The following is a 12207-nucleotide window of genomic DNA, read 5'->3' as shown; positions in this document are numbered from 1 at the left end:
ATATATATATATATATATATTATTAATTTAATTTTTCACATCAAAAAATGACAAAGAGTGGAGAAAGTTGAATATAAAATGGTGGCAAGGTGGTGGTATATGGTGGAGGAAGTGTGGGAAGGAGAGAAAAGGAAGAAGAAGAAGAAGAAGAAATTAAAAAAAAATTAAAAATCATAAAATTTACGCTTTTCACACGCTCAAATAAGTGTAGCACACATAATATGTGAACTCAGCAAAAAGTATCAAAATGACATAATAGGACCCTACTTAAAGTGTCTAAAATAAACATCGTCCAGTTGAAGTGTCTATGTGAAACTTGGTGCCAACTTTAGGGGTTACCGATGGGTTTGGCCAAAAATATTTTTAGCATAACTTATTCCATCACAATTAATCTCATCATAACTAATACCATCATAACTTGAATTCAAATCAAACAATTGAAATTAACGTAGACTTGTCCATACTACTAAAAAAATCACTTTTTTTCCAGAAAATATTTAATGGTTATTCCCATGTGTATTTTGATGGACTTAGTGAAAAAAGATAAAAGTACGGAGCTATTAATATTTTCAACGAGAATCTGTTTTGCACCTTACATCATTTTAAGATAATGAGTTCAAAATTATGTATTAAAATTTGAATAATTTTTCACCATTGTAACATCAACACTTTGTGTCTGCAAACTGCACTTATTTAATATGTATAATTATAAATGCATTGTCTTCAAAATAATAAGTAATTATAAAACCTAAAGGCTTCACTAATATGCCTATTCGTGTTTTAGAACGTGTGGGCGTGAGGCGATACAAAATAAGGTGAAATATAAGGCGTAAATTCATGAATCTGGTGAAGCGTATAATATGTCATGGATTTTAATATTGTGATTTAAGTATTAAGAAGATAATAATTATGCAGATAAATTCAAATAAATTATTAATAATATCAAAAAAAATTATACGTATTATCTAAGACAAACAATGATAACAGTCGAAATAATCTAAAAAATGAATTATCCTATATATTACTATTATATACAAGAGTGGTAAAGAGGACGACCAAGGGTATAGTGGTCATTTTACATTAATAACAAATGGACAAATTTCATTTCCAAAAGCAAGAAGGGCAAATATGTAATTTTACATTAAAAAGGACAAATTTCAATTTCAATAACAAATTTTTGTAGATCCATTTCTCTTCCATCTTTGTAGAACATCAGTCTTTCTTCAAACAAAAAAATTCAATTCATCCATAGCACAAAGACTTACTCAAACATGATTCTAAAGCATAATTTCTTTCAGCTCTCTTCTTTCAACAACCATTAATCAATTTGCAATTCAAAACTTGAGGTATGTTTTCTTTCTTTGGTAAAACATGGTCAGAGAAAGGATTAGACGAAATAAAAAGTAATAATATATAATTTAGAAATTTCATATCATAAACTTTGAAAGCAAGTAGAGAATTGACAGAAAATTGAGATTAAAACATGCATGAGTTGGATCACCAAATTGAGAAAATGAAAGAAAGGAAAGTAAGTCTTCAAAAGTTTGGAAAAAAACAAAGATAATGGCAACAAAAGGGTTATATATGAAAAAGCACCTATGATTTCATCTTCATCTTCTTGAACTGGATTTTAATTTCTGATATGTTCATTCATTTTGTCCAACAAGATGGACGACCACTGGTAATAATGTAAATATACTCATTTTCAAGGGTAAAATATAATGTTTTTTAAGCAAATCAGAAACTATCCTTTCTCATTTCAGATACATTTTGTCGTTTTGTTGCTATGTAGAAATATCAAAGGTAGTACACTCTCTGCCTAACTCTAGAACCATCCATTTGTTTTTTTTTACTATGTAGAATACAAAGGGTAAAAATGTAAATATAGACTAACAAATACACTCTCTGCATTACTCTAGAACCATCCATTCTTCTTTATAAATATTCCACACTACCACTGCAGGAAGAGAATTGGGTGGAACCTTTGTTGGCATATATATGTATTTTCTTTAAATTCTCTTCATCTTCATTTTAGGTATGTTTTTATTCCTCCAAATGGATGTGTCTTTAAACATCTCCATTTCACCTTCCTGATTTAGTACCAGTTTTTTAAAAAATATTTACAAAAACTTCTCAAGCTGGTGTTTTCGTTTCATGTCTTAACTTTTATATCTATTTTTGCCCAAATCAGCTGCTCGATCAGCTTAGGGGGTGTTCTTTTCTTTCAGTTATTTTATCTTCGCATTTTGATTTTAATTTTGACATTACTTTTGAGTTTTATTTTGTTTTATTATGAGCAAATGTTTGTTTTCCTCCTTTTTCTAAATTATTTCAATAGTGAGTTCAAGAGTTAATTGCAAGTAATTTAGTGCATGGATGAATTTGTACGACTCTACCCCTTTACCAGTATAATATAGTATAATTTGTAGCATCTCAAAAATGATTTGATTCTTATTCATTGTCACTAAAAAGGGTACTTGATGAGGAGTTCAATCCTACGGCAATTGAGATGTATGCCATTTAAAATTAGGTATACTTGAGAATCTTTATGCAATGTTTTACTTGTTTACTACCATTTGCAGGTTAACTGTTTGGATGATTGTAGTGTTGATATATTTGATGATCAATCGGTTATTACATTATTAAAGGTAATATTTGCATATCTTTTTTCTCTTGATATATCCCCATGCTTTTCAGTTTTTGTCGTGCTTTTAATTTTCTTTTGTTTCATTCAGAGGAGATCCATGATTACCTCATCGTGTTTCTTAGAATATCAAAAGATGCCTTGTTAGATGGTTGGATTTGTTATTCTTACAATAACTTGTATTTATAAAGTTAATAAACAGAAACAGAAACAGAAATAAGATGAAGCAGAAAATAATATAGAATACAAGAATTAATCCGAGTTCACAGAAACTACTGTGTGTCCTTAAGAAATTTAATCCCCTCACTGTATCCAAGGTTATGGATTAATTTCTCCCAAGATAAAACGGATTAAACCTGTTAAAGAAATAGCGGTACCTCAAACTTCTTTAACTTCAACGAACTTAAGAACAGCAACAAGTCACACAGACTCAGTCGATCGACACTTTGATTTTATTTGAGAGAAAAATAAATGCAGAGAAAGAAAAAATTTTCAGTGATTAAAAAATCAAAAATTGACTTCCTTTTATAGCCATTTTCAGCAAGGAACATGTCTGTTCAGTGAAATCTGTTCAGACCCATTTTATCCAGAAAGTTGTGTCTTTTGGAAAAAATAACAACTTTTCGAAAAATTGTGTCTGTTAGGAAAATAACTACTTTTTGAAAAGTAACGACTTTTCGGAATGTTACCGTTACCCGCAAAATTATAAGAGATAATATTAACAGGATTTATTTGATTTAACAAAAACTGATTAAATAAATTTTGTCCAAATCCGAAGCCGAAGCCGAGCGAGCGACAACGACGACGGCGCGAGGGGGCATCTTCTTCTTAGCTCTTTAAGAAGTAATGGAAGTGTTTCCTTCTATAAGGACAACAATTTCCCTTTCTTTTGCCGATATGGGAGAAATGACTTTTCATTTGCACTTTGCAAATGACTTTTCATTTTCCCTCCAAAGTAGTTCCCTCACTTTTCATATTCTCTCTTTTCTTTTCCCATTCACACTTGCTAAAACCCAACAATCCCCCACATGAATGGGGAAGGCTATTGTTAAAACATATGCATGAAAAAACGTGTGTGTCTTGTAGGTAAAGGTTAATCGCATCTGGATAAGTAGGTTTCCCTTTAAACTTTCCGTAGTGAACATATATCGGATATACTCGGTCAATCGGTAGATTTGATATCTTTGAACCGTCGAGCTTTGGTGTATACCTAGACAACATATGTCACACAATCAACCCTTGAACTGTTCTTAGTTCTCATTGTTTTGTTCGTTTCAGCCATGAACACATCTTGGATAGTAAGTGCTTAAAGAACTGGCCTTACCGGATTCTCCTTGAAGCGGCTTACACTTCACACTTACATAGGTGATTTCTAAATGTGTTATCCCATAGATACACCATTTGATATTCCCTGTATCAAACTTAGAAACCATTAAAAAGTCCTTATGTCTTTATCCTGGTTACTAAACATTGTCTCATCATGAGAATGGACCATAAAATAATAATAATTTTTTCTTTTCCTTTGACAATGTTGAACCGTCATCAATGACTTTGTTTTATCTCCTTGAACCTAGATCTTGGGATCTCCAGTCTTCTAGGTAGAGTTACCGCCACGATGACTTGTTCTCGGCCATAGTCCCATTCCCGTCGATGATTTCTCAACTCCCTCTCTATTTAGGCCTTTTGTAAGTGGATCCGACACATTATCTTTTGACTTCACATAGTCAATTGTGATAATTCCACTAGAGAGTAGTTGTCTCACAGAGTTATGTCTTCGTCTTATGTGACGAGACTTGCCGTTATACATAATGCTTCCAGCCCTTCCTATTGCAGCTTGACTATCACAATGTATGCATATAGGGGCCATTGGTTTGGGCCAAAATGGAATATCTTCTAAGAAATTCCGGAGCCATTCAGCTTCTTCACCTGCCTTGTCTAAAGCAATGAATTCAGACTCCATTGTAGAGCGAGCTATACATGTTTGTTTGGATGATTTCCAAGATATTGCTCCTCCACCAATAGTAAAAACGTATCCACTTGTGGATTTTGTTTCAGTTGACCCAGTAATCCAATTTGCATCACTATATCCTTCAAGAACGGCTGGATATCTGTTGTAATGTAAAGCATAGTTTTGAGTGTCATCTAAGTATCCCAAAACTCTCTTCATTGCCAACCAATGATTATGATTAGGATTACTTGTGTATCGACTCAGTTTACTGATAGCGCAAGCTATGTCTGGTCGTGTACAATTCATGACATACATTAAGCTTCCCAATACGCTAGCATAGTCCAATTGAGACTGACTTTCACCTTTATTCTTTGCAAGATGAAGATTTACATCAATTGGAGTCTTTGCCCTTTTAAAATTCAAAAATTTGAATTTTTCAAGTATCTTTTGAATATAATGAGTTTGAGACAATGCTAGACCGTTAGGAGTTTTAAGAATTTTAATTCCTAATATCACATCAGCAACTCCTAAATCTTTCATATCAAACTTACTAGCAAGCATACGCTTTGTAGCTTTTATATTAGCAATGTCTTTGCTCATTATAAGCATATCATCTACATATAGGCATAAAATAACTTCCTGATTTGGAGTATCTTTAATGTAAACACATTTATCACATTCATTGATCTTAAATCCATTTGACAACATGGTTTGATCAAACTTTGCATGCCATTGTTTTGGTGCTTGTTTTAGCCCATAAAGTGACTTAATAAGTTTGCACACTTTCTTTTCTTTACCAGGAACTACAAAACCCTCAGGCTGTTCTATGTAAATTTCCTCTTCAAGCTCTCCATTTAAGAAGGCTGTTTTTACATCCATTTGATGAATTTCAAGACCGTATACTGCAGCTAGTGCAATTAACATCCGAATTGATGTAATCCTAGTCACTGGTGAGTATGTGTCAAAATAATCAAGACCTTCTTTTTGTCTAAAACCTTTGACAACAAGTCTTGCTTTATATTTGTCAATAGTTCCATCGTCTTTCATCTTCCTTTTAAAGATCCATTTTGAACCCAAGGGTTTGTTCCCTGGAGGAAGATCAACCAACTCCCAAGTATGATTGCTTAAGATTGATTCAATTTCACTATTAACAACCTCCTTCCAAGAGGTTGAGTCGCTAGACAACATTGCTTCCTTGAATGTTTGAGGCTCACTTTCAAGAAGAAATGTTACAAAATCTGATCCAAATGAAGTAGATGTCTTTTGACGTTTACTGCGTCTTGGACTTTCTTCATTTTGTTCATTCTCTTTTGGTTCTTCTCTGGGTTGTTTAGATCCCCCACTAGATGACTCAAGTCTAGTTTTATACGGATAGATATGTTCAAAAAATTCAGCACTATCTGATTCCATTACCGTATTATCATGAATATCCGGATGTTCGGACTTATGAACCAAAAATCGACATGCCTTACTGTTTGTGGCATATCCAATGAATACACAATCCACAGTCTTAGGTCCTATTTTTACCCTCTTAGGTATAGGAACTTGGACTTTGGCTAGACACCCCCACACTTTGAAATATTTCAAATTGGGTTTTCTACCTTTCCATTTCTCATATGGAATTACATTTGTCTTTGAGTGAGGCACTCTGTTAAGTATCTGATTTGCTGTAAGGATAGCTTCCCCCCACAAGTTCTGTGGTAAACCTGAACTTATAAGTAATGCATTCATCATTTCTTTTAAAGTTCGATTTTTTCTTTCTGCAATTCCATTAGACTGAGGAGTGTAGGGAGCAGTAGTTTGATGGATTATTCCATTTTCTAAACATATTTCTGCAAATGGAGATTCATATTCTCCACCTCTATCACTTCTGATCATTTTGATCTTTTTATCTAACTGATTTTCAACTTCAGTTTTATATTGCCTAAATGCATCTATTGCTTCATCCTTACTATTTAGCAAATAGACATAACAATATCTAGTGCAATCGTCAATAAATGTTATGAAATACTTTTTCCCACCACGTGATGGTGTTGACTTCATGTCACAAATATCAGTGTGAATCAATTCTAAAGGATTTGAATTCCTTTCAACAGATTTATAAGAATGCTTAGCATACTTAGATTCAACACAAATTTGACATTTTGATTTATTGCACTCAAATTTTGGCAAAATATTTAAGTTAATCAGTTTTCGCAAGGTTTTGTTATTAACGTGTCCCAAACGTTCATGCCATAAACATTTAGACTCAAGCAAGTAAGAAGAAGCAAAATCTTTATTCATATCAACTGCAATTACATTGAGTTTGAAAAGGCCATCACTAAGGTAGCCTTTTCCTACATACATATCATTTTTGCTTACTACTACTTTATCAGAAACAAATACACATTTAAATCCATTCTTGGTCAGAACTGGAATTGAAACTAAATTCTTTCTCAATTCTGGAACATATGAGACCCTATTCAAAGTCACCACCTTGCCTGATGTCATCTTTAATAGGACTTTGCCAGTTCCTTCCACCTTTGCAACAGCGGAGTTTGCCATAAACAATTTTTCATCTGTAAGTGCTGGAGTATATGATGAAAATAATTCTTTGTTGGCACAAACATGGCATGAGGCACCAGAATCTATCCACCATTCTCTTGGATTTCCAACCAAGTTACATTCTGAAAGCATTGCACAGAGATCGTCCATTTCTCCTTTGGATTCAGCCAAGTTTGCTTGATCCTTCTTTTTCTTGTCCTTCTTAGGACCCCGGCATTCATTAGCCCTATGACCATGTTTACCACAATTAAAGCAGTTTCCATTGAATTTCTTCTTAGGAGGATTGCTTTTTGGACCAGATGCTTTCTTTCTTTTCTTTAATTTTGTGGAATCTTCTTCAACAAAATTTACTCCAGATATTGCTGAATTACCACGTGACCTCTTTTCTGCAGCCTTATTATCCTCTTCGATTCTCAACCTTACTATGAGATCTTCAACAGTCATCTCCTTGCGTTTGTGTTTCAAGTAGTTTTTAAAGTCCTTCCACAATGGAGGTAACTTTTCAATAATTGCAGCCACTTGAAAAGCATCATTCACAATCAATCCTACATTAAAGGTTATGTGAGTATTAAGGGAAAACTTAATATTTCTAACATAGGCATTAAATAAATTTATACCTTCAGCAAGGAGATCATGGATTATGACCTGCAATTCTTGAACTTGGGTGACGACAGTCTTACTGTCTATCATCTTATAGTCCAGAAATTTTGCCACAATGAATTTCTTCATTCCGGCATCTTCTGTTTTGTACTTCTTTTCTAAAGCATCCCAGAGTTCTTTTGAGGTTTTGGCATTGCTGTACACATTGTACAGATCATCTTGCAGACCACTCAAAATATAATTTTTACACAAAAAATCTGAGTGTGTCCATGCTTCTGTTACCAAGAATCGTTCATCAGCCGGAGTTTCATCTGACATAACAGGAACATTCTCATTGATGAACTTCTGCAGACTCAACGTAGTGAGATAGAAGAACATCTTTTGCTGCCATCTCTTAAAGTCGACTCCAGAAAACTTTGCAGGTTTCTCAGCCGGTGCTAAGGCAGCATTTGAACGATTATGTGCAACCGTTGTTGTTGCAGCACTTACTGTTCCAGCATTTGTTTGACTTGAATTAGTCATTTTTTTCTGTCACAAATGGCAGATAAATTAAGTATTTAAAATACTAACAGTAAAGAACAAATCTTTACACAAACTGTTTCTGATTTAACGATAAAGTTTTTATGTTCTTTTAATCGTTAATCGAATGAATTTTAAAAATTCAAGCAGAGTAGAAAACCATAAAGGTTTTAATCTCCAGAAACCTCAAATACAGAAACTGTTAAATTTCTTAAGATTGTTATTCTTACAATAACTTGTATTTATAAAGTTAATAAACAGAAACAGAAACAGAAATAAGATGAAGCAGAAAATAATATAGAATACAAGAATTAATCCGAGTCCACAGAAACTACTGTGTGTCCTTAAGAAATTTAATCCCCTCACTGTACCCAAGGTTATGGATTAATTTCTCCCAAGATAAAACGGATTAAACCTGTTAAAGAAATAGCGGTACCTCAAACTTCTTTAACTTCAACGAACTTAAGAACAGCAACAAGTCACACAGACTCAGTCGATCGACACTTTGATTTTATTTGAGAGAAAAATAAATGCAGAGAAAGAAAAAATTTTCAGTGATTAAAAAATCAAAAATTGACTTCCTTTTATAGCCATTTTCAGCAAGGAACATGTCTGTTCAGTGAAATCTGTTCAGACCCATTTTATCCAGAAAGTTATGTCTTTTGGAAAAAATAACAACTTTTCAAAAAATTGTGTCTGTTAGGAAAATAACTACTTTTTGGAAAGTAACGACTTTTCGAAAAGTAACGACTTTTCGGAAGGAGTAACAACTTTTCGGAATGTTACTGTTACCTGCAAATTTATAAGAAATGACTTTTCATTTGCACTTTGCAAATGACTTTTCATTTTCCCTCCAAAGTAGTTCCCTCACTTTTCATATTCTCTATTTTCTTTTCCCATTCACACTTGCTAAAACCCAACAGGATTTGCACAACATTCAATTGGCTTAGAATAATAGAATGTAATATATAAATAAGATGCTTGTGTTGCCTTCTTTCATTACGCTCTATGATTTTTTAAATGCGGTCATGCGAATTCAACTTAAAATAACGATTTCGCTTCAGCATCTTCGATATCAAATCATATCTTAGAATCAAGATACAAGTATAGTTCATTGAGGTATGTCACATCTGATGCTTACTTGGATCAGGTGCAAGGCCCCGAGAAATGGTATCATATTATTTCAACGGAGTGTTAAATATATTATTTCTTATACTTTTATCATTACTAGGCTACATCGACTGTCTTTTCATTTTTCTTCTCTTAAGTTAAGTTTTGGAACATTGTTAAATGTTTGATACCTCACTAATGAATATCTTTTTTCTTTTAATTGGAAAGTAATTTCAATGCATTTGCTAATGAATTTTTTTTTTTCAAAAAAAAAGATTCAGTTAAGAGTTTTGTATAATGTAGATCTTTATATGGGATAGTCTTATTCATGCTATGAGCTTACTTCATTATTCTAGAATAATTTTGAGTTTTTATTGTCTTTTCTATCTGATACCTTTATTTTTGTTTTGTAATTCGTCTGCTCCCTTAGATGAAATGATGTTGAGAACAATGGTAGAAATCTATGACTATATCTATTGAATCTTACATCAAATTTAATTTTGTTATTTGAAAACACTTGAAGTCAGATAGACATTATCTCTAAATTATTTTATTAAAATAGAGATTCAGGTAACTTATTTGTTGACTTTTGAGTGGAGTTAATGGTGAAAATGATATTTAGAATGTGAAAATAGATATAATAATTTGTTGAATATGGTATATTGGTATTACCTTTATGTGTATAATAGAAATAAATGTTTGTGTTTCAGTTTCTGACCGAACTTGACTATATGAGTTGCGATTTTAGTCATTTCCTAAGTAAATTTTGAGTTGTTCAAGTAGTGTTTCTCTTGTCTTTTCTTAGAATAGCGCCTCTTCTATAAATAGTTTAGCTACATCTACGTATCTGTATTCTTGGTAGCTTGATTATTTCCGTATGTATATATTGTAATATTTTAACACAATCATTTTATTGAAGTTACGTTATTTGCCTGGTTACAATATTGTTTGTTTTTCTTTGTGATCTTATATGGCTAAATGTTGTATTCTACCGGATTTCATTTTCGTTAAGCTTTTTGTTGGACAACGTACATGTGTGACAACTGACATGTTGTTAATTGTATTGTGATAAATTATTATTGTTAGTTAGATATTTGATGAATATTTACTTGAGGTTAGACTTTAATATGTTCTTTAAGGTGACACTCTATATTTACCATAACGCATTCATCTAACATCACACTAAATAAGAGCTTTTGTTGCTGCCTTTCAGGTAATTGCCGGTCAAAATCATGTTTACAACGATAATGTTCTTTGATATTTAATAAAACAAGTAAATCTTGAAGACTATTATTAAATTATCCTACTCTACTTAAATAGTTGGCCTTTTGTTTCAAGTAGCCTGCACTATATCTTAATATCCATTGATGATATGTTATTGAAAATACCACGGGCTTAATATGATGCTTATAAATTAATTCAGATAAAGGAGATAATAGTGTGAAGGATTTCTAGCAGGAAATGAGGTTGCTTGTTTCACATGGTTAGTAGCCTTTTAATCTGTTTAACATGAGGTAATCTACAATAAAATGTTCTAGCTTATGCAATAGGAGTTGCATGTACAGAGAAGATCAGGAAGGAAACAATCCACTGTCTTCTCACTTTTAGAAACTATTGCTCTGTCGAAATACTGATAATTATATGAAGTTATAGCTTGAAACTAACTGAAGTTTCTATGAAATATATATTATGCAGGAATTGCTGAAACAAGTCTAATTGGGGAACGAAATGTGTTTTTTACTATACAATTGATCTGCTAATTTAAAGTTCTCATACTTCTTTTTTGAATTGTTTAAAAAATATAGCACTTTTGCATGTCCAATATTATCTTTTGTTATATTTTTTATTGCAGCTTTGAAACTTGCTTCGAAAGATATTAGTAATGAAATGTGGCTCACATTCCATGGAATAGTAACAGAATAAAAAAGAATTTCCCATTTAATGTTATTTGACACACATTGAGCAGTTTGTCAGACTCCATTTTGAAATGGGAGTTCATTACTTAATCCTCTCTTTGGGGTCCAATCTCAAAATAGTGCAAAGGTTCTTGATGTACTTCAGCTGAAGTTATGATAAATTTGTTTATTATGAGCTTAAGTAAAGCAGGATGAGTATGTTCAACTGTGAAATGCAAGATCAATATTCATTGTATCATTTGAGTTGAATATCTTGTATTATATGAAGATCAAATAACTACCGGAAGAACCAATGAAGTTACAATTATGTAACAAAAAAATATGTTAAGAAATTTCAGTGGAAGCTTGTGATTTTTTTGCTTTAACTTCTTATTTTACAATTTATTGTTGCTTCAGCAAATAGTAAATTATATACCAATAGAACTAATTAGTCTCAAGCTTTTTATATACTTGCTCATATTTTTAGTTTTATTCAAAAATGAAGTTTATAAGTTGTTTGAAAAGCGGTATGATGAGGAAAATTAGAGATATTCAAAAATGAAGTTTATAAGTTGTTTGAAAAGCGGTATGATGAGGAAAATTAGAGAGCTGAAGCTGAAGGAGTTATCGAAAACATTGCAAAATATAAATGTACCCAGAAACAAAGGTGAGTATAATGGTCAGAATTCCCAACACTTTAGAGCTAAACCGACATAGTCTCAAGGTAGTGTGACACAAGGAGGTAGTTGGGCTCCTGCATGTGCTAAATGTGGTAGAACCCACACAGGTAAGTATCATGATGACCAGACAGGTTGTTTCAAGTGTGGTCAAGAGGGTCACTTCATGAAGGAGTACCCTAAGAACAAGCAAGGTAGTGGAAATCTGGGCAATAGACCCCAATCTTCATTAGTTTCATATTCTCCTTTTATTTTAAAACAACGTGCATC

General features: G+C 32.5%; 1 long non-coding RNA gene across 3 annotated transcripts; it reads left to right on the top strand.

Annotated features, from left to right (window-relative positions):
* Window positions 1-1062: 1062 nt before the first annotated feature.
* On the top strand, window positions 1063-11646 carry LOC107022802. 3 transcript variants are annotated; one of them, XR_003578852.1, is made up of 5 exons: window positions 1063-1346; window positions 2583-2648; window positions 10579-10638; window positions 10789-10848; window positions 11061-11646. It is a non-coding gene; the product is annotated as an uncharacterized LOC107022802 (long non-coding RNA). The 3 variants fall into 3 exon arrangements; XR_001457144.2 differs by lacking the exon at window positions 10579-10638 and having other exon boundaries at window positions 1066-1346; XR_003578853.1 differs by lacking the exon at window positions 10579-10638 and having other exon boundaries at window positions 1069-1346; window positions 10789-11646.
* Window positions 11647-12207: the final 561 nt, after the last annotated feature.

Source organism: Solanum pennellii, chromosome 6 (genome assembly GCF_001406875.1).
Source record: "Solanum pennellii chromosome 6, SPENNV200".
NCBI lineage: Eukaryota > Viridiplantae > Streptophyta > Magnoliopsida > Solanales > Solanaceae > Solanum > Solanum pennellii.
Note: the sequence above shows the minus strand (reverse complement) of the source record. Positions and strands in the feature narration are given on the sequence as shown.